Source organism: Centruroides sculpturatus, unplaced genomic scaffold (assembly GCF_000671375.1).
Source record: "Centruroides sculpturatus isolate CEXI.00-Female unplaced genomic scaffold, Cexi_2.0 scaffold644, whole genome shotgun sequence".
Lineage (NCBI taxonomy): Eukaryota > Metazoa > Arthropoda > Arachnida > Scorpiones > Buthidae > Centruroides > Centruroides sculpturatus.
In genome coordinates this window covers 43,953-52,099 of record NW_019385082.1, presented here as the reverse complement: position 1 = coordinate 52,099, position 8,147 = coordinate 43,953, and the positions used below count along the sequence as shown (strand labels likewise).

The 8,147-nt window shown below is 30.0% G+C and overlaps 1 long non-coding RNA gene across 1 annotated transcript; it reads left to right on the top strand.

Annotated features, from left to right (window-relative positions):
- The first annotated feature begins 1,294 nt into the window (after window positions 1-1,294).
- LOC111634393 lies at window positions 1,295-2,595 on the top strand. The gene is made up of 3 exons (XR_002758201.1): window positions 1,295-1,342; window positions 2,369-2,472; window positions 2,544-2,595. It is a non-coding gene; the product is annotated as an uncharacterized LOC111634393 (long non-coding RNA).
- Window positions 2,596-8,147: the final 5,552 nt, after the last annotated feature.

The window sequence follows — 8,147 nt, the reverse complement described above, 5'->3', positions numbered from 1 at the left end:
CAAGCAAGGAGTCCCTCATCCATGCAGTGAAACAGGAATGGGACAACTTGCCTCAACAGCTCCTGGATCATGTTGTTCTAAGTATGCCATGCTGTGTACAAAGTTGCATTGCATGTCACGGTGGCCATATCCTATACTGACATGACACTCAGGATTGTTTGTGGTAAGTATTGTGCATTTTTTGTACAACCATGTCTTCAGACAATATGCACCTTTTACAAAAATACCCTCTTTTGACATTTTGCATATTTCCTTTGAACATAATTATTATATTAAATCATGTTGAACATGCTGTCAATACTAATGTTTTTTTCTTGGTCTACAACCACATGTAGTTTTTCATATACATGCCTATTTCTTCTTCGTCCTTAAGTTTTGTCCACCAGTGTATATATATGAGTATATTTTATTGTATTTCATTTATTACATTATTATTATGAAGTTCATTTTATTTATAAATTAACTTATAAATTTTAATTTTTCTTACACACAATTTCTATATATTTTGGTTAGTTTAAATCTTATTTATGCTTAACTCAAAATACTTTGATATTCTAGTTATAAGAATATAATTGCATGAATATTTTTTTAATAATCAAACTTTTATTTAACCACAGGATTATTATTATTTTATTCCTAAGGTCAATTTTTTAGTTTTAAAGTGAAAATTAATGATCTAGTATGAAAATAAAATCTTAGAGGGATAAACAAAATAACAAAAAATAAAATACTTTTACAGTTAATCATATTCATCCAGAATTTTGCAATTACTTAAACAATTATTTTAAAATAAATAGTTAATTATGTGTAAGAAATGTTTTTAGTTCAATTTTCACTCATATAGAACATTTCAAAAGAAAGAAAGAAAAAAAAATTTCTTATCTGATGAAGACGATAATACATTGTCAAAAGTGCTTGCATTTACATTTTACGTTTTAAAGAAAAAATACTTGAAATGAAATGTAATTTTTAATGTTGTTCAATTCTATAAAATTCAGAATCTATATTCCATTTTATTTTAGAAGTATTTTACTTATGCTGAAGCTGGCACAAAACAAGCTAAAAATGTTTCTTATATATGACTAAAGATTTGGCTACCTGAAAGAGCTATTTAAAATTTCATATCTTACAGTACGGTGTCGAGATTTAATCAGTTTGATGAATTATTTTAAAGTGTGAAAAATTAAATTCCATATTTTTTCACAAACTTGATTCTACGGTATTTCATTATTGAAATTTAAAAATTTATTATGATTTTTCAGATATAAAAAAATTATTATTTTTATTTTAATATAGTTGCAAAAAGAAAGTATTTTACCATTTAGTTCATCTGATTTAATTGGTAAGATTCATTTGTTTTAATTACATTATAAACTAATTTTTGTACAATTTCATTAATTTAAATTATGCATCATTTTTTATTAATGAAAAAGTAGAATGTTTTTTTCATTTTTTAAAATATTTTTATTTTTATTTTGATGATTTACAGTTGGTGAAAATGGAGTCAACTTCATTTTCTTAAATGGGAATCTCAATTTTTTTATTGCATATTTTCTACATCAAAAAGAAACAAACTTTTATCTGAAACATTTTTCAAAAGATATACTTATCAGATGTTATGAGTGTTTGAATTTTTACACAGCTGCCACATTGCACAAACATATGTGAAGTTCATTGGAAAGAAAGGAAGAAAAGTACTAAAACAATCATAAAACTATTATTATTTGGTGGAATCATTCCTTTTCTTCAAATAATGAACTGATACAAAAACTCATGCCAGAGCTCAAGATTATCTCAAATTTACTCAATACATTTTTCATTTTAATTATAATTTTACTGGCATTTTTTGTTAATGACCCCTAATATTAGGTAGTGTTGTTGCACACTGTCAAGACTGACCAAGATGCAAAGACTTTATGCATTGAGTTTTTATTCTTATATTTTTGAATAACAAATTATTAATTACTCATTGGCAAACTCAATAATTTATAATTTTAAAATTTTATTCTTATAATACAGTAAGTCTCCACTTAACATTGTCAATAGGTTCTTGGAAACTGTGAAATTAAGTGAAAACAATGTCTAATGATACCAATTATGCTATTGGTATCATTAGACATTATTTAGCCAATTATGCTATTGGCTAAATAATGTAATTAGGTTAATATTGATCTAACTGGATCATATTTGCAATCTTCAGCATTTATTTTCCATTTCATAGAATCAATTTTACTGTTTATAAAGAAACAATAATATAATGTAATCACAATAATAAGCATTTCAGTTTTCAAATGATGAAAAATTGTCAATAATTTATTAATTAAAATATTTTCTGTACTGTATTATGATTAAAATTATTTTTTTGCAGTAAAAAGTAGCTCTCTCATTGAAGTTTGTTTTAGTGAATTGCATAATTGCATTTGTTCAAACAAAACAACTAATAATTCAATCTTTCTTACTTCAGAGATAAGAGTGAGTAAGGGTTTCATTAATTTTAAGTAAAACAAAAATTTTTTAAGTTTTGATCCTACCTATTTTTCCAGAAAAAAGTTGAAGATATTATATATATTTTAAAAAATAAAACTTCTGATAATCTTATGCAATTTCAATTTTGTAAATTTCTTAATACTATTGTAAGTATTATTTTTTTTATGTTTAAATATAATTATTTTATATATGCTTAAATAGAAATTTAATTTAAATTAAGTTAACTACATATAGCCTCCTTGAAATCCTGAGAAATCCTTATTCTTACTTTTTTTTTACATACATACCTATAGGCATGTAAATACCTAGATCTGAAGTGCTTATGTAAGAATAAATATTCCTCAGAATACCATGAAGACCATAAATAGTTGGATTTAGCAGAAATTAACCTGTCCTTTTGAATGTAAATACAAATACAGTAAAACTTCTCTAACTAAAATGTCTGTAACTTGAATATTTCTTTAATTTGAAGAAAACGAATCACTTAATAGATTTCAATGGAATAGCATAGGGATTTAATGTCTCCAATTTGAATTTCTTAACTCAAATTTTCTCCAAGTCAAAGGTTTTCATTGTCCCTTGACAGTGATTTACATTATTTTCAACTTTCCTGACTCATATTTTAATATTTATTCTATTCAAAGTGATCCTAATTATTGAATTTCCAAGAAATTTTCAGACAGTTAGCTTTGTCTATTGTTCAACATTGATTTGCGGATGAAATTCCAGTCCAAAGTGAGATGACATCTTGCTTTATCTCAACAAGATGTACCTGCAAAACAGTTTTATTACATTAATTACATTGAACGTTTTACTGAAAGGCAATACATGGGCTGTTTAAAGCAAAAAAACTATCAAAGATTCTTTATATAATGCAAGGGAGGGAAAAATACAAATCTGTTAAGAATTGGCATTTTTTACTCTATTGTTCTCTAACTCAAATTGTCTGTAACTCAGTTTTCTTTGTGTTCCTTGGAGCTTTGTGTTAGAGAAGTTTTACTGATCATTTAAGATCATCAACTTCTGTATAGGAAATAATTACTTTATTTTATTTAGTTTTAAATTGTAACTTTACATTACGTGACATTTTTTATTATAGGAAATATTTTCTTTAGAGCTAATTTGGAGGCTACAAAGGAAGGGAATAATAACAATAGAAGCATTTTTAATACAGTAAGTCATTATTTAATATTTTATATATTTTTTAATGATTAAAATATAATAATAATATTGTTGAAATTTATTCAGAAATAATTTTAAAACAAAACAAAAAATTGTTATATTATCAACATATGGGTTGGCCATGTGGAGTTTTCTGAGTTTTTTCACATGTCTAACTCCTAAATAGAGATCAGTTTTCCATAGAAAGACCTCCTGGGAGGTACTCCTCCCTTAGCAGATTGCCCATGTGTTGCATTGCTATACATGGGTATCTGCACTTACCATTAACCATTAACCATTATTATTGTTTGCTTGTAGAAAAATTGCATTTTAACATAGATTTATAGATGATGATAAGTTGGATATTAAAATACAGTATTTCAAACTAAAAATTTAACATGTAACATGGAACTTCTACAACACAGTTTTGTCTAAAATGGTTTTGCAGCAGTAATAATATTTTAAAATAAAACAAAGGCGTAGTATCTTATAACACAATTGTACAATATACAGTAAAAATCTGTCTCCTGAAATTTTCCACCAAAAATACTGTACTTCCCACTAAATTTAGTGGGAATCTGCCAACTTAGCAACACTCTTTAATTAATCAGTAAAGTCAAGGTGCCTTGATGTTTTATTAGTAATCCATCTNAATGATTGTTCGAGCTTGAATAATTGTAACATTTTTTCCTTGCAAACATTTCTGTACTATATTAATGATTTTCGATATATTACGATATTTTCTCTGTAAAGGACAAATATCTACATTTAGATATAAAATACATAGAATGACAACCCTACTAGAGTGTAACAGTGCAACGTGTCTGTGTATAAAGAACTACCAGCATTCATAACATGTTTGTAACACTAGTACAGTTGCCAGATGCGGAAAAACAGAGTAACACATGCTTAAAGTGGTGTAGGCTAAGGCAAAACTCAACATATAACTAGGGTAGTCAGAAATGTTGTTGATCATATCCGTATTTCGAATATTTATTGGAATATTCCATTTTTTTCCCTAGACAGTTTAATTGATCCTCTTTGGTATTAATCGACCCCCTTTCGACCCTCGTGTATTAATCGACCCCTGGAGAACTCTTATCGACCACTTTGGGGACCCCTAATGTATAGTAATGCAAAAAGCAAAATTTATATATTAAAATAAAGTTTGTTCTATACTTGTCCTGGAAAAGAAAACATTTTTTATTTGATCTTTGAGTAATTTTTTTTCATAATGTAAAACAATCACAATGCTGTTCACCCAGTAGTTGACCAGGAAATTCCCAAGTCTAACCACTTATGATCCAGTTGTTCACCACATAAGTCAACTGCGATTTTTATCTGTATAAATTCAGTTGAATAAGTGGGATTATGTGAATTATGGTTTATTTACTGTACAAAAATCACATATGATAAGGGGTTCCTGCTATTGGTGAACATTTCAAATGGTACCATTTGTTTCAATAGTTGAAGCCAACATTTTTTAGTTCATCCATTTTTGTGTCACTATCTAAACCATCAACACAACTTGCACACTTTTGCTTTCCCGTCTTCATTTGTATTTAGTGATTCAAGAACTGTTCTGTGTTTACCCCTCAGCCACTACATTTCCTGGAAGATCTTTCAGCTTTATTTATCAGTCTTCATTTTTCCTCCTTTCTTATTCTCTGTTTTGCTTGCTTTTACTCTTTCCTTTTCCAATATGAACTCTCATGACTTGGAAGCAATAGCACTTGGTGGATGTTCTTTTTGTAATAATTGGTTGTGGCCAATACAAATGATGGAAATGTGTCTACTAGCTTTCCATGTTGTATATGGAATTGCTGGAGATAGATTTGAATTGGACTGGTTTGTTTCAGAATTTTCAGAACTTGATGAGACTCTGATAGACATTTTTTGGCCTTTAATAGCAGAAAGAGTACCAGAGAGTGCTTTCTCCGTATACTGATGTGTTTGGCATTTTTGGACTTTGCCTTTTACTGGTTGCATTCTTATGCTTTGACACCTACGAATTATACAACTGTTAATTTTGTTATTCCGTTTTTATGGATGATTTTGATCGGCTTGATATTTAAATATTAAATACCTTGGAATAACAGGCATTGGAAATAATCAGTGATTAATGACTGGTTATTCTGCGCAATCAGCATAGTTGCATGATCATTTATGGCAGTTGACAACTGGGTTTTCATTTATCGAGTGCATCACATATGTGACCACTTAAAAGGGAAACCTGAAGTGCATTTTCAGTCACAAAAAAGCCATGAACTCCAGTAATTGACCCCTACGGTTGAACATGCAAATATACAGAGTCAGTCTATCCAGTAGTCAACAACCTCATTTTTTACATATTATATCAGAATTGATGCAAATTCTTAGCTATGACAGCAAGCTCAATAATAGACATTTTGTAGAAAATACTCACCTGAAACCCAGAACCTTTGTTATCTTTTAAAGACTTGACAGTACCATATGTGGTCAATTACCATAAGGAGTGTCGAGCAATAATTTTTCCCATCCCCATGAGTGAGGCAACCTGTTATTCTTATATGTCACTAAAAATGGGATAATCTTATGATGCTTTCTGTGAAGACAGCTTGCATAAACCTGTTCAGATAGACTAGTTATGCACTGATTTCAGCTTACGTAGTTGACTACTAGAAGTGGTCAGTAATAGTAGCCCCTACCCTGTGTGTCTGTGTGTATGTGTGTGTAATCATCTTTATTTTATGATCTTTTTATGAATTTATAAAATATAGCTAATTATTTTATTGATCATTATTGATATAATAAATAAATAAATTTGTAATTTTATTTCTAAAAATAGTAAATGGCTTCTGTTCAAGTTAAACCTATTAATTCATCTGAACTTAAACAAATGATGAAATCTCTTATTAATAAACCTGAAAATATTCTTCAAAGAGCAAAAGAGGTAAATATTTCAATATATTAATATATATATATACACACTGATGGACAAAACATAAACACAAATGCTATTTTCAACAATTACAGTTAGAAATTGAACAATTACAGTCAGTTGAAATATGCTTGAAATTGTGATGTAAAACTTATATACTGTTATGTAAAACTTATAAAAATGTTTGAGTTTTGCACATGTTGGTCACATGACAGCACAGATATGAGATTTCAGGCAATCTGCACATGCATTCAGTTTTCATTGGATGTGAAATTTGAACAGGAAGGAGTGAAATTACAATAATAAAATTCTGGACATATCTTCCAGACATCATTTAGATGATTTTATTTGTGGAAGAATAATCGGAAAGCTGGAAGAAGGGCAGAATATAACAGATGTTGCACATGTATTTAACATTGCGCACAGTATTGTTTCTAGACTATAGGCAGCATTTCAAACTAGCGGAATAAGCAGCAGGTGCAATGGGGAAGGTTTTCCTAGCAGTACGACACCCCAAGAAGAAAAGTATATTGTTCTTTCAGCAAAAAGGAACCAACGCAGTGCAGCTTGTGAACTGGCAAGTCATTTACAGGCGGCCACAGGAACTAAGATATCCCATAAAACTGTTGCAAGACGTTTGCAAAACAAAGGACTATACGCCCAAAGACGTGTTGTGTGTGTCCCACTCTTAAAAGTTCACCAAAGCACCCATTTGCAATGGTGCAGTCTGCATTGCATTTGGACAAATGACAGCTGGGCTACCATGCTTTTCTCAGATGAGAGTAGATTCAGTCTATCGTCTGATTCTAGATGGCAATTGATATGGCGTGAGGTTAGGAGTTTTTATCATCTCAAAAATATTCAAGAAAGGGATCAATATCTGACTTGTAGTATCATGGTGTGGGCAGATATCATGGTCAATAGCCATACCCATATGTGATTGACCGAGGGACCATGACTGGCCAACGGTACATTGACGAAGTTCTTCTCTTATGTGTTCAATTTTTCCGAGGTGCTGTCAGTGAAAAGTTTCATTTTATGGATGATAACGCACCATGTCATCGCACACAAGCTGTAGAGAAGTATTAAAACACTTACTCACACACCTTTTCTTGCAGCCAAAGTTTATAAGAGAAACTTTCTAACGTTTTCGGTCTTGTTAAAAGACCTTTCTCAAGAAAATAAATCAAATACAACAACAAAATTGTAAATTGAACGCTTAGTACAGTTAACACGTTTTTCGAATCTTTTCGAACTAGCCTTATAATCCGTTGCAAATGACGTCATTGTGAACGTAGCAACAGAAATATAAAAAGATTACATAAATATCTAGATATAAATACACATATTTACCCTCTCCCTACATCATTTAAAAATACGTAGCCTAAGATACATAGTAACTAGTTCCCTCAATTATTAAGTTTATATTAAACTAGAGGACCATGCTGCCGATATTTTTGTCGATTCCCGAAAGTTGACTGCAAGGCCTTTATGCTTTGCCTTACAAATCTGCCAGGCTTCCGCGTAATGCCGGTGTTTCTTGTCGCGGACTATCTGCATTAGTCTTGCTTGGTCCCAT